Source organism: Rhincodon typus, chromosome 2 (genome assembly GCF_021869965.1).
Source record: "Rhincodon typus isolate 14 chromosome 2, sRhiTyp1.1, whole genome shotgun sequence".
Taxonomy (NCBI): Eukaryota; Metazoa; Chordata; class Chondrichthyes; order Orectolobiformes; family Rhincodontidae; genus Rhincodon; species Rhincodon typus.
Window position 1 is genome coordinate 128,672,414 of NC_063333.1, and position 15,043 is coordinate 128,687,456.

The 15,043-nt window shown below is 40.3% G+C and overlaps 1 pseudogene; it reads left to right on the forward strand.

The window, feature by feature from the left end:
* LOC109910932 overlaps positions 1-15,043 on the forward strand; it is a 496,846-nt pseudogene that overhangs the window by 16,477 nt on the left and 465,326 nt on the right.

Sequence of the window (15,043 nt, forward strand, 5' to 3'; positions counted from 1 at the left end):
GTTTTGATGTGTAGCATACAAGAGTAATCTTTGGAAAAATAGAGATGTAGTGTTACTGCTTTTGGAGCAATGTTCCCTAAGAGATGAACATGTAAATTAGACAAATACTTGGATGTAATCACAGGCCTACAGGCTTTTTTCACAGCAGTATTCAAGGTACAAACTGTGTGTAAATGTTATATTTACTACATATATGACAGTTTAGCTGTACATAAATTCACCAGTGATGTTCAAGTAAACAGAATTTAAGTATCCCATGTATGTTACATTTAGATAACACCAGAATATCTTTGCAACTGTCCAAGAAGAGGATCTCCCACACCAGGAAATTGAGAATTTATTTAAAGTTCAAATAATATTTCTAATGCTGTCAGTCAGACCCCAAACCTATTTGAACAACTGACAATCATATTTGAGGCTTACCTCCATGGGAGCACTAATTGCAAAGGGAATGCAGGCCAAGAATAAAGCCAAAGGGCTGGGGATACCTAAAACAAAATGATTTTGTTTTGGGGTTAAAAGGAGCAGAAGTATACCCCTAGTCCCTGTGAGGAAAACCAGGGCCCCAGGTTTCCTTTATTCATGATCAGCTGCATCTCCAAACACTTATCCTAAAAGCCTTGATAACGGTCATCTGGTTCAGTACACAGAAATGAGGCTCAGAATTAAAATGACCTGTCACCTCTATCCCTAGTCCCATTTTAATCCTAGGATTTAAAGGGGACTTGCAGCTGTTGGAATTCAGTTAGAGCTCCACAACAGCTATTGTTCATCTGGAATCCATAAGACCCGACACCCCAACCCACACTGGGGGTTTGAGAATCCCTGATTCAGAGTATCAACATATTTTAAACTCACATCACAGGTTTTTAATTTAATTCTTATATTTGTTGGTATATGGCGGGTTAACTGCAATCTAACAGCAAAATATTGTGCACTTCTTTTAAACAATGTAATTGCTGTTTTAAAATAAACAGGATTATACTTAAAACAACTCATTCTGTATTTCAGGAATGTGTGGTTTTATGTACTTGAATCATACTCTGTATCTCAATGCACAGTGCATTTGAAATAAAACAAGTGATGGCACAAATAGAAATAAATAAGTGCAATCTTAAAGCTATTACAGAGATGTGGCTGTCGGATGACACAGATTAGGACCCGAATATTGAAACATATAGGACATTTCGGATGGACAGGGTGGTAGGAAAGTGTGAAGGGACAGAGTATTTAAAAAAAGCAAATATTAACTAAAAGATTAATATGGAGAAAAAACAAATAGAGGACAAATTACAGGAAAATTAAAGCAGAAAGATATCTAGAAATATGAAAAAACAGATAGTTAGTTAGAATTTGATCATAGAATCCCTTCATCATGGAAGCAGGCTATTCAGTCTATCAAGTCCCCCTGACCCTCAGAGCATCCCACACAGACCCCGCTCCCTACCCTATCACTGTAATCCCACATTTACCATGGCTAACTCACCAAACCTACATATCCTTGTACACAATTCAACACGGTCAATCCATCTAACCCTGCACATCTTTGGGCTGTGGGAGGAAACCCAACACAGACATGGGTAGAATACGCAAATGCCACACAGACAGTCACTCAAAGATGGAATTTAACCCAGGTCCCTGGTGCTGTGAGGCAGCAGTGCTCACCACTGAGCCTCCGATAGTTGAAAAGGAAAAGAGTTAGCAAAGTGAATATTAGTCCTGAGGAATTAATAATAGAAGATAATGAGATGGCAGATAAATTGAACTGGCATTTTGTATTGGTCTTCACTAGAGATAACATCCCAGAAATAGCTATAGATCAGTAAGTAGGAGGGAGAGAGGAACTCAAGAAAATTACAATTAAATTACAATTACCAGAGAAGTGATTCTCAGCAAATTGTTGGAGCTGCAGGTCATTGAGTTCCTGGCTCTTGATTACCATCACCCTCGGGTCTTAAAAGAAGTTGCTAATCAGATAGTAGATGAATTGGTTTTAATTTTCCAAAATTCCTTTGATTTGGGGAAGGTTCTATTTGAGCGGATAATAGTAAATGTAACTCATTTATTTCAAAAGGGTAGAAGACAGGAAGCAGAAAACTAAGTTCAGTTAGATTAGTGTATGCCAGAGGAAAGATGTTAGATGTTATTATAAAATTGTTATAACGGGGCATCCAGAAACATTCAAGTTAATCAGGCAGAGTCAATATGATTTTATGAAAGGAAAACAATGCTTAACTGGTTAATTGGAGTTCTTTGAGGAAGCACATGTTCTATAGATATAGAAGAACCATTGAAAGTACTACATTTGATAAGGTGCCACCAAAAATTATGGAAAGAAGCAGAAAAGAAACAGAACAGAAAACAAAAGCTTATGGTGCGGAGTGCAGCATATTGACATAGTTACAAGATTTGTTAGCTAACATGTGATGTGTTATAGGGATCATTGCTGGGATCTCAACATTTTTCACATTTATATAGATGACTTGGATGAAGGGACTGAAGTACAGGTACTAAATTTTCTACTGACAAGAAGATCCATATAAAAGTAAGTTGTGAAACGGACATAATGGAGAGGTATAGATAAAATTAATTGACAAAGATCTGGAAAATGTAGCATAATGTGAGAAAATGTGAATTTGTACATTTCAAAAATAAGAAAAAGAAAGAAGCATGTTATTCAAATGCTGAGAGATTACAGAGCTTTCTGATGCAGAGGGATCTGGGTGTCCGAGTGTATGAATTACAAAAGGTTAGTTACAGCAAAGAATTAGGAAATCTAATAGAATGTTATTGCTTATTATGCAGTGAATTGGATATAATTGTTGGGAGGATTTGCCTCAGTTGTATAGGGCACTGGTGAGGTTACATTTGGTGTATTAAGTGCAGTATTGGTCGCCTTATTTAAGAAAGGATGTAAATATGCTGGAAACTGTTCAGACAAAGTTTACTAGACTACTACCTGAAATGAGTGATTGTTTTATAAGGAATGATTGGCCAGGCTCAGCTTGTATCCCTTGGAGTTTTGAAGTATAAGAAGGGACTTGGTTGAAACATGAGGATCATGAGGAAACTTGACAGGGTAGATATGGAAATGATGTTTTCTCTTATGGGAGAATTTCATACTTGGGCTGGCTGTTTCAACGTAAGGAATTTCTCATTTTAAACAAAGATGAAGAGATCTTTTTGTTCACAGTGTCTTTGGAACTCTTTCTGAAAAGGAGCTGGAAGAAAAGTCTTTCATTATTGTTAAAGCATAGATTTTTGATCAGCAAGGGGAGTGAAAAGTTGTCAGAAGTTGTTGGGAATGTGGATCAATCAAATCAGCCATGATCTTCTTGAATGGTGGAGCAGACTTGAGGGGCCAAGTGGCCTATTTCTGTTTCTAAGTCGTATATTCATATATGTAACTATAACAGTACAAAAAGAAATTGTGAGCTATATAACTTTTTTTCTTTATATTTTTCACAGGGAAAGCAGTTGGAACTATTGCCAGCATGGGGCTGTTCGAAACAACAGTGACCTCATTTCTTCTGGCAATGTATTTGTATCTTACCAGCACTCAGCAAAATGGTACTTAAATATTTTGAGCTACACTAAGCAAAGTTTTCTCAAGTTTTCTTAAGTCTGATATTTGAATTAAAACAAAATTGTAGCGGTGCTTCTTTTGAGTTATGCATTCAATTATGAAAACCATTAAATCCAGAGGAACATTTGATTGTGGTAATGAGAATGCTTGATGTCCTATGTATCCATCCTATATTTCAAAGGGTATCTCCTACGAGGTTAAAGAAATACTCCAGAGAATTGCCCTGACGTTCTGAATTGTGACCATTCTTATGTATTTCATATCAAAAGCTTTTCATTTTGTTCTGATGGAAATTAGGTCTGTTTTGGTATTCTGTATAGTTTTGTACTCACCCAATGACAATTTATTCATCCTCTGCCTGATTAACAAAGTATCTAAAATGTTACGCATACTGCTTGCTCTCATCAAAGCATTCTAGGGCAGCCAATTTTTCTTTTCCCTGCAAACTCAGCCAACTTTTGAGATGGGAATTTGGATCTTGCAGTCAGTCTGTCTAAAGTATGGGGACATCCAAGCTTCATTTAATAAAATGTCACATAAAAATGGCAATAAGAATGTGATTCTGTTTCAAAAGAGTTCACATGGTGTACTATTGTTCATTTAAAGTTGCTTAATTCTAATTTGTGTTGCCCATAAAGAGGTTATGGTGCCATTTTATATAGTTGCTTAAATCAAATGTTATTTTAAATGTTTTGGTCAAGAAAAAGTGTTGAATTAACTGGAGTAGACTATTTCAAATTTCAAAAAAGCATAATGTACTGAGTAGCAGAAGGATGAGGAGTAGAAAGGCTGATTCCCAGTGTTTTCTGAGTTAGCAGAGGCATTGGTCATAATCTTCCATAACTCCTTAAATTCTAGCCATGATGTGGAGGTGGCGGTGTTCGACTGGGGTGGATAAAGTCAGAAGTCACATGACATCAGGTAATAGTCCAACAGGTTTATTTGAAATCATAAGTTTTAGGACCGCTTCACCTGATGAAGGAGCAGTGCTTCGAAAGCTTGTGATTTCAAATAAACCTGTTGGGCTATAACTTGGTTTAACACAGTGCGGAGATGGAGGAGCACAGCAGGCCAGGCAACATCAGAGGAGCAGGAAAGTTGACGGTTCAGGTTGGGAGATAGTAGGAACTGCAGATGCTGGAGAATCCGAGACAACAAGGTGCAGGGCTGGATAAACACAGCAGGCCAGCAGCATCATAGGAGCAGAGAGGCTGACGTTTCGGGCCTAGACCCTTCATCAGAAAAGGGGGAGGGGAAGGGGGTTTTGAAATAAATAGGGAGAGAGTGGGAGGCGGATAGAAGAGGGATAGAGGAGAGGATAGGTGGAGAGGAAACAAACAGGTCGAAGAGGCGGGGATGGAGCCAGTAAAGGTGAGTGTAGGTAGGGAGTTAGGAAGGGGATAGGTCAGTCCAGGGAGGACGGACAGGTCAAGGGGGCAAGACCTATCCCCTTCCTAACTCCCTACCTACACTCACCTTTACTGGCTCCATCCCCGCCTCTTCGACCTGTTTGTTTCCTCTCCACCTATCCTCTCCTCTATCCCTCTTCTATCCGCCTCCCACTCTCTCCCTATTTATTTCAAAACCCCCTTCCCCTCCCCCTTTTCTGATGAAGGGTCTAGGCCCGAAACGTCAGCCTCTCTGCTCCTACGATGCTGCTTGGCCTGCTGTGTTCATCCAGCCCTGCACCTTGTTGTTCAGGTTGGGACCTCATTTCTGAAGAAACATCAACTTTCCTGCTCCTCTAATGCTGCCTGACCTGCTGTGTTCCTTCAGCTCCACACTGCGTTATCTCTGACTCCACTATTGGCAGTTCTTACTATCTCGGACTATAACCTGGTGTTGTGTGACTTCTGATTTTGTCCTTAAATTCTGGAAGGGTTATGAGATAACATAAATAGAACCCGAGACTGTAAGGCTAAAGATAAAATGTCCTTTTTTACCATTCTATGCTCAAAGTACACATATATATTGTTATGTTCAATAGAGGATAGATTTGTTCATTCACATGAGTGTAGTCCTCACATTATTACAATTTGAACTGAAGTTTAGAAGAATAACAGGTGATCTTACTGAAACATATGAGATCCTGAAAAGGCTTGATGCGGTGGACACGGAGAAGATATTTCCTCTTGTGGAGGAGATCAGAAATAGGGAATACAGTATAGGTAAAACAGCTGTCCCTTTTAACATAGATTTTCCCTTTCTTTCAGAGGTTTGTTAGTATGTGGAATTCTCATTTCTTAATTTTTTTACACGTAGGAAACATGGCAGTGTTGAATGTTGCCCACCCTGAATTGCACTTAAACTGAATGGCTTGCCCAGCCATTTCAGAGGCTGTTAAGAGTTAATTTCACAACTGTGGTTTGATGTCACATGTAGGCCAGAGTGCCAAAGGACAGCCAATGTACTTTCCTGAAGTGCATTAGTGAACTAGAGGAAGTTTCACAACAATTGATGATAGCTTCATGGTCACCATCCATGGGACAATTTCAATTCCAGTATTATTAATTGAATTCAAATCCCACTAGCTGCCATGGTTGTGAACCTGAGGCCAAAGCATTAGCCTCTGGATTAATAGTCTGGTGACATTACCACTGCACTACCATCTCCTCAGAAAGCAGTGGAGGCTGGGGTATTTGATTTATTCAAGACTGAATTAGTAAAATTTTTGATGGATGAGTGAGTCAAGGGTTACAGGACAGTTAGGAAAGTGGAGTTATGACCAAAACCAAATCAACCATGGAGCAGGTTCAAATGGCTGAATGGCCTACTTTTGCTCCTGGCTCTTATGCTCCTATGTTCCTAGATTGTGACAAAGCCCATGTTAATTACCAGCTCTGTTTCTTCATCCAGAATGCTCTCTTCTAATTACCATATATTTACAGCCTCAGCATTCAATTAAAATATTAATGACATCTCTCTCAGTTTTTGAAATTCTGTCTAATTGAGGATTTGAGATCAAGGGAGTTAGCATGCTGTAAACTTCAGTGTAGCTTACAAGGAATGAAATCATAGAATTTTGTGCCTGATAAATGTGAATTTGAAGATTGATGAGACTCAGCGAGACTGGAGGTGATACTTAAGTGTTTTGGTTTCGTTTATAACATTATCTTTTCTTTTCTAAATTCGCAGTTCATGCTGAAACTTTCGCTGATGTTGCATTTCTGGTCGATGGATCTCAAAACATGGGACCTCAGGCATTTAAACAGACACGGGCTCTTATTTTGAAAACTGTCGCAAGGCTGAACATAGGAAAGGATGCATACAGGATTGGTCTTGCTCAGTACAGTCATAATGCAAAAGTGGAGTTTACTTTCAATACATTGAGAACTAAGAAGGACATAGTGAATTACCTAAAGAAGAAGTTCCACTATAGAGGTGGAACCTCACTAAAAACAGGCCTGGCTTTGAATTTTCTGCGTAATACTTACTTCACAGCTGCTGCTGGAAGTCGATTAAATCAAGGAATCCCCCAGATTGCAATATTAATTACATCTGCACTATCAAATGATGATGTTGAAATTTATGCTGCTTCTTTAAGAAATGATGGAGTGATAGTTATTTCCATTGGCGTTAAGAGTTCAGACTTAAATGAACTCCAAAAAGTTGCTTATCTCGGACATTCTCCGTTTGTTATCAAGAGGGATAAATTTGTTGGTTTTACAAACTTAGCAGTAAATTTAACGAAAACAATCCAAAATATACAAGAAATTTTAAAGATGGAAGTGACAGAACCACCAGCAGGTAAAGCCTAATTACTTCACTTTCATTCAGACTGGGATGATTTACCATTGCAGAGACTTTTGTATTGTTTTGAATCAATTTGTATTGCATTTTATTCACTGTGTAAGAATATATAACGGTTGCTGTTTAAAGAAAATCAAATTGTTTTTCATTGTAAAGGGTCATGACTTAAAGAGTTGCTGGGCTGCAAAAAAGAAATTAATTGAAGAATGAAGAGTCTTTGAAAATTAATGTCTATGATGTGACAGTGAAGGAGAAGTGCCATAAATGATTTCTGATGTTTCATTCATTCAGAATAGGACTGGGTTTTCCGATGGGCAGGCAATTGTTTCTAAAGTGTAGAAGGGAGTTGGACATGGGGATCCTGTCAAATCCCTACTGTAACAGACTTGGAAGGAACTGCCCTGGAAATTGAATATTCCACTGGGCATTCCCTTGCACTTCGAACTCTCTGAGATATCCATTGAAATTGAAGAATTTTGATTGACCCACTACAGTTGAGTAAATAGTTAGAAAAGTTAGATTATTAAAAACCTAGTCGAACCTATACTAATCCTATTAAGCACTTTTTCTTTGATCCTACTTTTCGTTCTCCTTGATAATTTGTTCCCCTAATCCTCAAGGAAGGCAACGCCATAATATCCACTATATCCATTTCACTGGCGAACATAAACAGAAATTACTAGAGAAACAAAGCAGGTCTGGTGGCATCTGTGGAGAGCAGGAGGAGTATCGAGTCCAGTGACATTTCGTCACAACTGATAGGAGCTAAGAAAAGGGTGCGGGTTGGGCGATGGGTTGCGGGGAGAAAGAGAGTGAGCAGGTCGATAGATTCAGAGTTCAGAGAGAGAGAAAGAAAAATGGGGATGTTTGGTAGTAAAGCAGGAATGAAGAAGAGCTGATAATGGGGACAATGCATCAGGGAAAATGTGCTGGCTGTGTTTAAAACAATCCATGTCAGCTTTTATTAATCTATTCATGGGATGTAGATGTCTCTGGCTAGGCTAGTATTTATTGCCCGTCTCTAATTGCCCAGAGGACAGTTGAGAGTCAACCACATTGCTGTGGGTCTGGAGTCACATGCAGTCTGGCTGTTTCCTTCCCTAAAGGACATGAGTGAACCAGGTGGGCTTTTACAACAATCAGTAATGGTTTCATGGTCATCATTAATCCCAGTTTTTTTTTAAATTGAATTCAAATTCCACCATCGTAGGATTTGAACCGTGTTTCCAGAACATTATTTTGGTCTCCGGATTAATAGGCCTAGTGATCATACCACTAGGCCATCACCTCCCTGTTATGACAGGGCCTGGGCTGTGGGGCAGATAAAGGGCATGGAAGGAGGTGTTCAGGCTCTAAAATTATTGGACTCAATATGAAGTCCTGAAGGATGCAGAGTCCCCAGGCAGAAAATAAAATGCTGTTCTTCCAGCTTGCACTAAGCCTTGCTGGAGCATTGCAGCAGGTCTGAGACAGAAATGTTGGCCTGGAAACATTGAAGTGGCAGGCAACTGGAAGCTAGGTGTGAATTTTATGGATTTAATTGAGCTGTTCCATTAAGCAGTCACTCAGTCTGCATTTCAATTTAGGTCATTTGCATAAATATCACCTTTTCCTCGCTAATATTAGTCCTGAAGAATGATCACTGTATTCTGCTTTCTCCTCACAAATGCTGCCAGATCTGCTGAGTTTCTCTAGGACTTTCTTTTTTTGTTTCAGATCTTCAGCAGTTTTTTATTTTATTTCAGTGGTGAACATGGGTGGCATGGTGGCTCAGTGGTTAGCACTACTGCCTCACTGCGCTAGGGACATGGGTTTGATTCCACCCTAAGGTGACTGTCTGTGTGGAGTTTGCACGTTCTCCCTGTGCCTGTGTGGGTTACCTCTGGGTGCTTCAGTTTCCACCCACAGTCCAAAGATGCACAGATTAGGTGGATTGAAAATGCTAAACTACGCATAGTGTCCAGGGATATGTATGTTGGGTGGATTAGGCACAGAAAATGCAGGGTTGCAGGGATAGGGTGGCGTGGGGTCTGGATGAGATGTTCTTGGGAGCATTGGTATGGACTCCATGGGCTGAATGGCCTGCTTCTGCACTGGAGGAATTCGATATTGTCTGTGGTAAATAATGAAACTTACATGTTTTCCTTTAATGATTAGTGTCACCATCACCATCTATTCCCATACGGCCTGTGTTTCCAGATGGACCGTGTCATACAATTAATATAGCAGGTAGGAGGAAATTACTGCAAATCCTGGAAGTTGTACTGAAAACAAACAAAGTTGGAAATCGCACCGGGTCAGGCAGCATCCGTGGAGAGAGAGCAAGCTAATGTTTCAGTCTAGATGACTCTTCATATTACCAAATGTGAAGTCAGCTTCACATCAGCTCTGAAGAGTCGTCTAGATTCAAGACATTAGCTTACTCCCTCTCCAAGGATGCTGCCCAAAGCCCTGTGATTTCCAGCTTTGCTAGTTTTCAACAATACAGAAGTATTAATTAAAGTGGTTTTTCTGTTTCTTAATTACTAAAGAAATCTAATTTAGGAATAACTGTGATTCTTGAAGATAACTTATCAATGTGTACTTTACAGAGTGTGTGCTTATAATTGGATGCGATTTCCCCACTTATCATGAAGCAATTAACTGCCAACATAATCATTCATTTTAGAGCACAACAGAGAATCAGATGACCTTACTTCTCAATTAGGATTTTGAATTTGTCTCTGACAGTAAGGGTTGGAGCAGCTAGGGATGGCACTGTAATTTTTTTCTTATTGATTCAGGGGATGATATCATCACTGGCTAAACCAGCCTTTATTGCAGTTAAGAGTCAACCACATTGCTGGGGTCTGGAGATGCCAGTTTCCTTCCCTAAAGGACATTCATGAATCAAATGGGTTTTTCCCCTGACAATCGACAGCGGATTCATGGTCATCATCAGACTCCTAACTACAGATTATTTTTAATTGATTGATTTCACATTCCACTATTTGCCATGGTAGGATTCGAACCCAGGTTCCCAGAACATTATGTGGGTCTCTGGATTAACAGCCCAGTGATAGTACTACTAGGCCATAGCTCCCAATAGAAGGAGTACTGGGACTAGGTTTGTGGGAATGGGATTTGACGTTGCTGAGAATTAAACTTAATCACAGAATTTCCATGTTTTTATTATTGGAGAATGACCAGTAACAGGATCAGCTGGTATTTTCACTCGGTAGTCCCATAGTAGCATTGGGGTAAAGTGCAGCACTCCCGAGATCAGTTCAGCACAGATCAGCAATTAAAACTGATGTCTTTTTGGTCTGGTACTACGCTGGCAATGTACACAGCCAGCAGTCACTATTTTAGTTTCTTTTCAAGCGTCAAGCGAAAGTCAATCTGTCATCTATATTGCACTAGCGGTGCCAGTGATGGTCATTACTGTCTTTCGGGTACTGAAGCCTTATTTCTCCATGATAAAAATTTCAGCAGCATCAGATGAGGGAGGTCAATTTTTATTAAACTTTGCTTCCACCGTAATGCATGGTGTATTCGGCACTAAATTGCTGAGGTATTTATGAGCCCACCTACAACACTGTGGAATATTCATATTAAAAGGGATGTGATTTATGGATGTGCAAATAAAGTAATATTAGCTCTAAAAATGGTATATATTAAAGCACATTCCAAGCCTGATACGATTATTTGTATCATATATCAAGATCTGACAGTTTTTTTAATGTCATCCAGGGGCCAAACTAGATTTTTATGAACAACTTGTCAAACTGCGATTCAGTAACAACACTACAACCCCCATTTCACTGAGACCCATACCTCACCTCCCCACTTCTACCCACCATCACAACTGGCCACAATACAATAGTAACAAACCACATAAAACCAAACTCCAAACATAATTTAGAATCAAAGCATATAGTACTTTTGCTAGCATGATTTATCATGTTCACCTAGGGTGCATCTTCCTTTCACCTTTGCTTGTCATCATGTTGCTGTGCAGTTCTATCCCAGTGCCTGATGGTGAGCTGCTGACTTGCAGTGCAGGAGGATGAACTTGAAAAACTCTGGCTCCAAAAGACCCAGGCATGGACTGCACTATCTCACCAGCATTGATAACAGACTGGACTGGTTGACCAACAGCAAGGGAACTGGTGGAGTGCCAATAGTGGGAGGATAAATTCTGAGACAGCACAGCAGGATCATGCTCCACAATGTCACTGCCACTAGCCTCACCTCAACCGTCTGATTAATGTGTGGGACAGTTTGAAGAACTGCTATGACATCCTGCAATGTCTTAACACACTATGAAAGGAAGCTTATGCTTGACTATGTATTTGCAGGTATCAAGACCATTTCTTAGTCCTGACCCCGCATGTGTCTACGGTATGCAGTCTGGGGTGATTTCACTCGAGGTGGTCCCCATGCTGTAAAAATCCCAGATGTGTCTCTCCTCAATTCATGCACCACTGCACACACACATCTCACCTGCCTCTCTCTAATCCAACTTTCAGTTTGTCACAATTGACAACCAGTTGTTATCTGGTGAATAACTAATTATGTTGTTCACCTACTTCTAACAAGATTACCAGTCAGAAGAATCACATCAGACAACCGATGGAATACATTAATGTCCAAGGTTTCTCCGTAGGACTGGGGCAATTCTACCTTGACATCCATACTCATGATGGCAACATTCTGGACTTGTTTGACAGAAGATCCAGAAGGGACTTGACTGGGTAGATATTGAAAGGATGCTTCCCATTACAGGTGAGATTAGAACTAGGGGACACCATTTAAAAATAAAGGAGTCTTCTTTTGAAAAAAGAAATGAGGAGATTTTTGTTCTCTCAGAGGGTTATGAGATTGTGGAACTCTCTCTTTTTCAGAGAGAGGTGGAGGAATATTTTGAAGGCAGAGGTAAGTAAATTCATAGCACACAAGGGATTCAAAGGGGTGTTGGGAGGGATAGGAGGAAGGTGAAATCAAGGCCACAACCATTCAGCCATTATCTTATCATAGGATGGGGCACTCTCAAGGGGCCAAATAACCTACTGCTGCTCCTAATTGTATATTTGTGTGTCGGTGTAAGCTTACATTACAACACCAAGACATTGGTGACTTCTTGTGTTACAATGGAAGCTGTTACTTCAACTCCACTCCTCATCTGGTCACAATTTCAGGTACACATGGCTCATGTCCAGCCTCATGAAGTTCAGCTCCCCCCCCCAACCCCGACTCCAGTTTTGCATACAAGTCCTCTATGTGAGGGATTAGATATTTATCCAGCTGCAAGAAGCAGTTTACCATTTCCTTAAAATCCCCACCAAGTCAAACTGACCTGTTAGGCTTCACAATCGGTATGACCGGTCCTGCCTATTCCGCAAACTGGAGTGGTTTGATGATTCCTTCACTTTCTAACATCCTGGTTTCTGCCTCTACTTTTGCCCATTAGGCTAATGGCACTGAGCCAGCTTTGTAGAATCACAGAGTTGCTTCCCAGTCAACAATGTAAGGTGGCCGTGGTTCCTTTGATACGTCCTATACCTTCCTGAAAAACTTCTGGGTATTTAATTAGAACTTCACTCATGCAACCATTTTCAAATTGAAAAATGTTGAACCAATCAAGGTGAATCTTTCTCAACCAATTCTGTCCCATCAAGCTTAGGCCCGAGCCTTTTATTACAATCAGTGGTAACTGCACCAACTGCTTCTCACAGGAGACTGGAACCGAAGTCATATCCTTACTCTGTAACAGTTCCCCAGTATACGTTCTCAGTCTGGCTGAGGTCTTGCGCAAATTTACAGGATGGAGTCCAGAGCGAATCTTGTTAAACAAAAACAGAAGGTGCTGGAAAAGCTCAGCAGGGGTCTGGCAGCATGCGTGAAGAAAAAAAATCAGAGTTAATATTTCAGGTCTGTTGACCCTTGCTCACAACAGTGTTCTGAGGAAGGGTCACCGGACGCGAAACATTAACTCTGATTTTTTCTTCACAGATGCTGCCAGACCTGCTGAGCTTTTCCCGGCAACTTTTGTTTATGTTCCTGATTTAGAGCATCTGCAGTTCTTTCGGTTGTTATCGAATCTTGTTAAAGACTGATTCTGCAATCACTGATAGAGTTGTGCTGGGAATGACCTCCATTCGAACTGGGTGACCACTTATCCAGACACTTAATTTAATTGTTTCTGATTTGGATGTTAAGCAATTTAACTGTTCTAAAGCACACGTAGGTGGACTTTACAGAGTGTGCACTCTCCTGAATACCGGCCTATGAGTTCTCTCACTCAAGTCAGGCCTCATAGGACTCCTTTACTGTCTCGATTCTGCATACCGGCAGCAACTACAATGGCTTGCTGGCCCAAACCCTGAAGAATGTTTTAGCCACTTGGCTAATGCTCGGCTTTGTTTTGGGGTTATGCTGTGCACTGACCTAGGATCCCACTGCTCAGGATATGTCCTGCACGAGGCTCTGTGATTGCCTACGCTCAAGTGGTGTTCCCCAAGTTCAGTTGGACAGGTGAGGGTGTCCACTTCCATTGGGATGGCCTGTAGCCCACATGCTCCACTTGCCACATTTTCTATGATTAAACCAATAGTAGCGCCTATTTGAAGTCCAGTTGGGCTTTTGCATAGTTACGTCATTAATGCTACATTCGAAAGGGTCTCTCAGTATCTCGTTCAGGATTAACCCAAAATCACATGCCTCTGCCTGTTACTTTAAACACGTCAAAAATCCCAAAATGGATTTCTGTAGTTCTCGGACTGCCGAATAAAACCGATAGCATCTCAGAATTAAAGGAGGCTTGGTGCCATAATTTTCATTAACTGAATCCATTAACTCTTGAAAGGTTTTAGTATCTTGTGCCTCAGAGAAAGTTAGGCTCCTAATAACCAAAACTGCTGCAGGTCCGCAAGCTGTCAGAAAAATTACTCGTTGCTTTTCATCTGCTTCAATGTCATTTGCCTGGAAAAAATAATGCATTCTTTCCACATGCTGGACCCAGTCTTCAACAGCAGAATTGAATGAGTCAAGCTTCCCAAATAATGGCATGATGCAAGAAATGCTTACCCCAACTCAAGCACGGCTATTGCAAGCAAATTTTCTACAGGGGTGTACTGTTTTCTCTTGTCACCACTTAAATAACTCCATAGGAGCCAGTATCCTGTCACCAAGTCACCCTTTATTTACACGTGCACAGTCCATGGACTCTGACACCCCAGTTCAGGGACAGTCCCTAGAGTGAGGAGAATTCCAGAGACCCCTGTTTATATCTGTCAGCCTGGGTTCCCTGATTGGACCCACGGTATCAACCCCAATCAGGGAACTCATATTTAATGAAATTCACCTGGTCAACCTTATTCAAATACTATACAACTTATCAATTATTTCCTGAAATTCCAAGCATATTACATTTACTGCTTCCTTTCAAATATCCTACTCATTATAACTTCAAAAAGCCTAATAAATTTGTTTGACATAATTTGCCTTTCATAAACACACATTGTCATTTTCTGATCATACTAAGTGCATTGTTAATACCTCCTTAAAAATATATTCCTGCCTTTTTGATAATTGACGAAAGGCTAGTTGGTCTGTAGGTCTCCCTCCACTCCTTTCTTGAATAGCAATGTTACATTTCCCAATTTTCAATCTGCTGTGATTTCTAGAATTCACTGAATTTTGGCAAAATGTAACTAGTGTATTCAT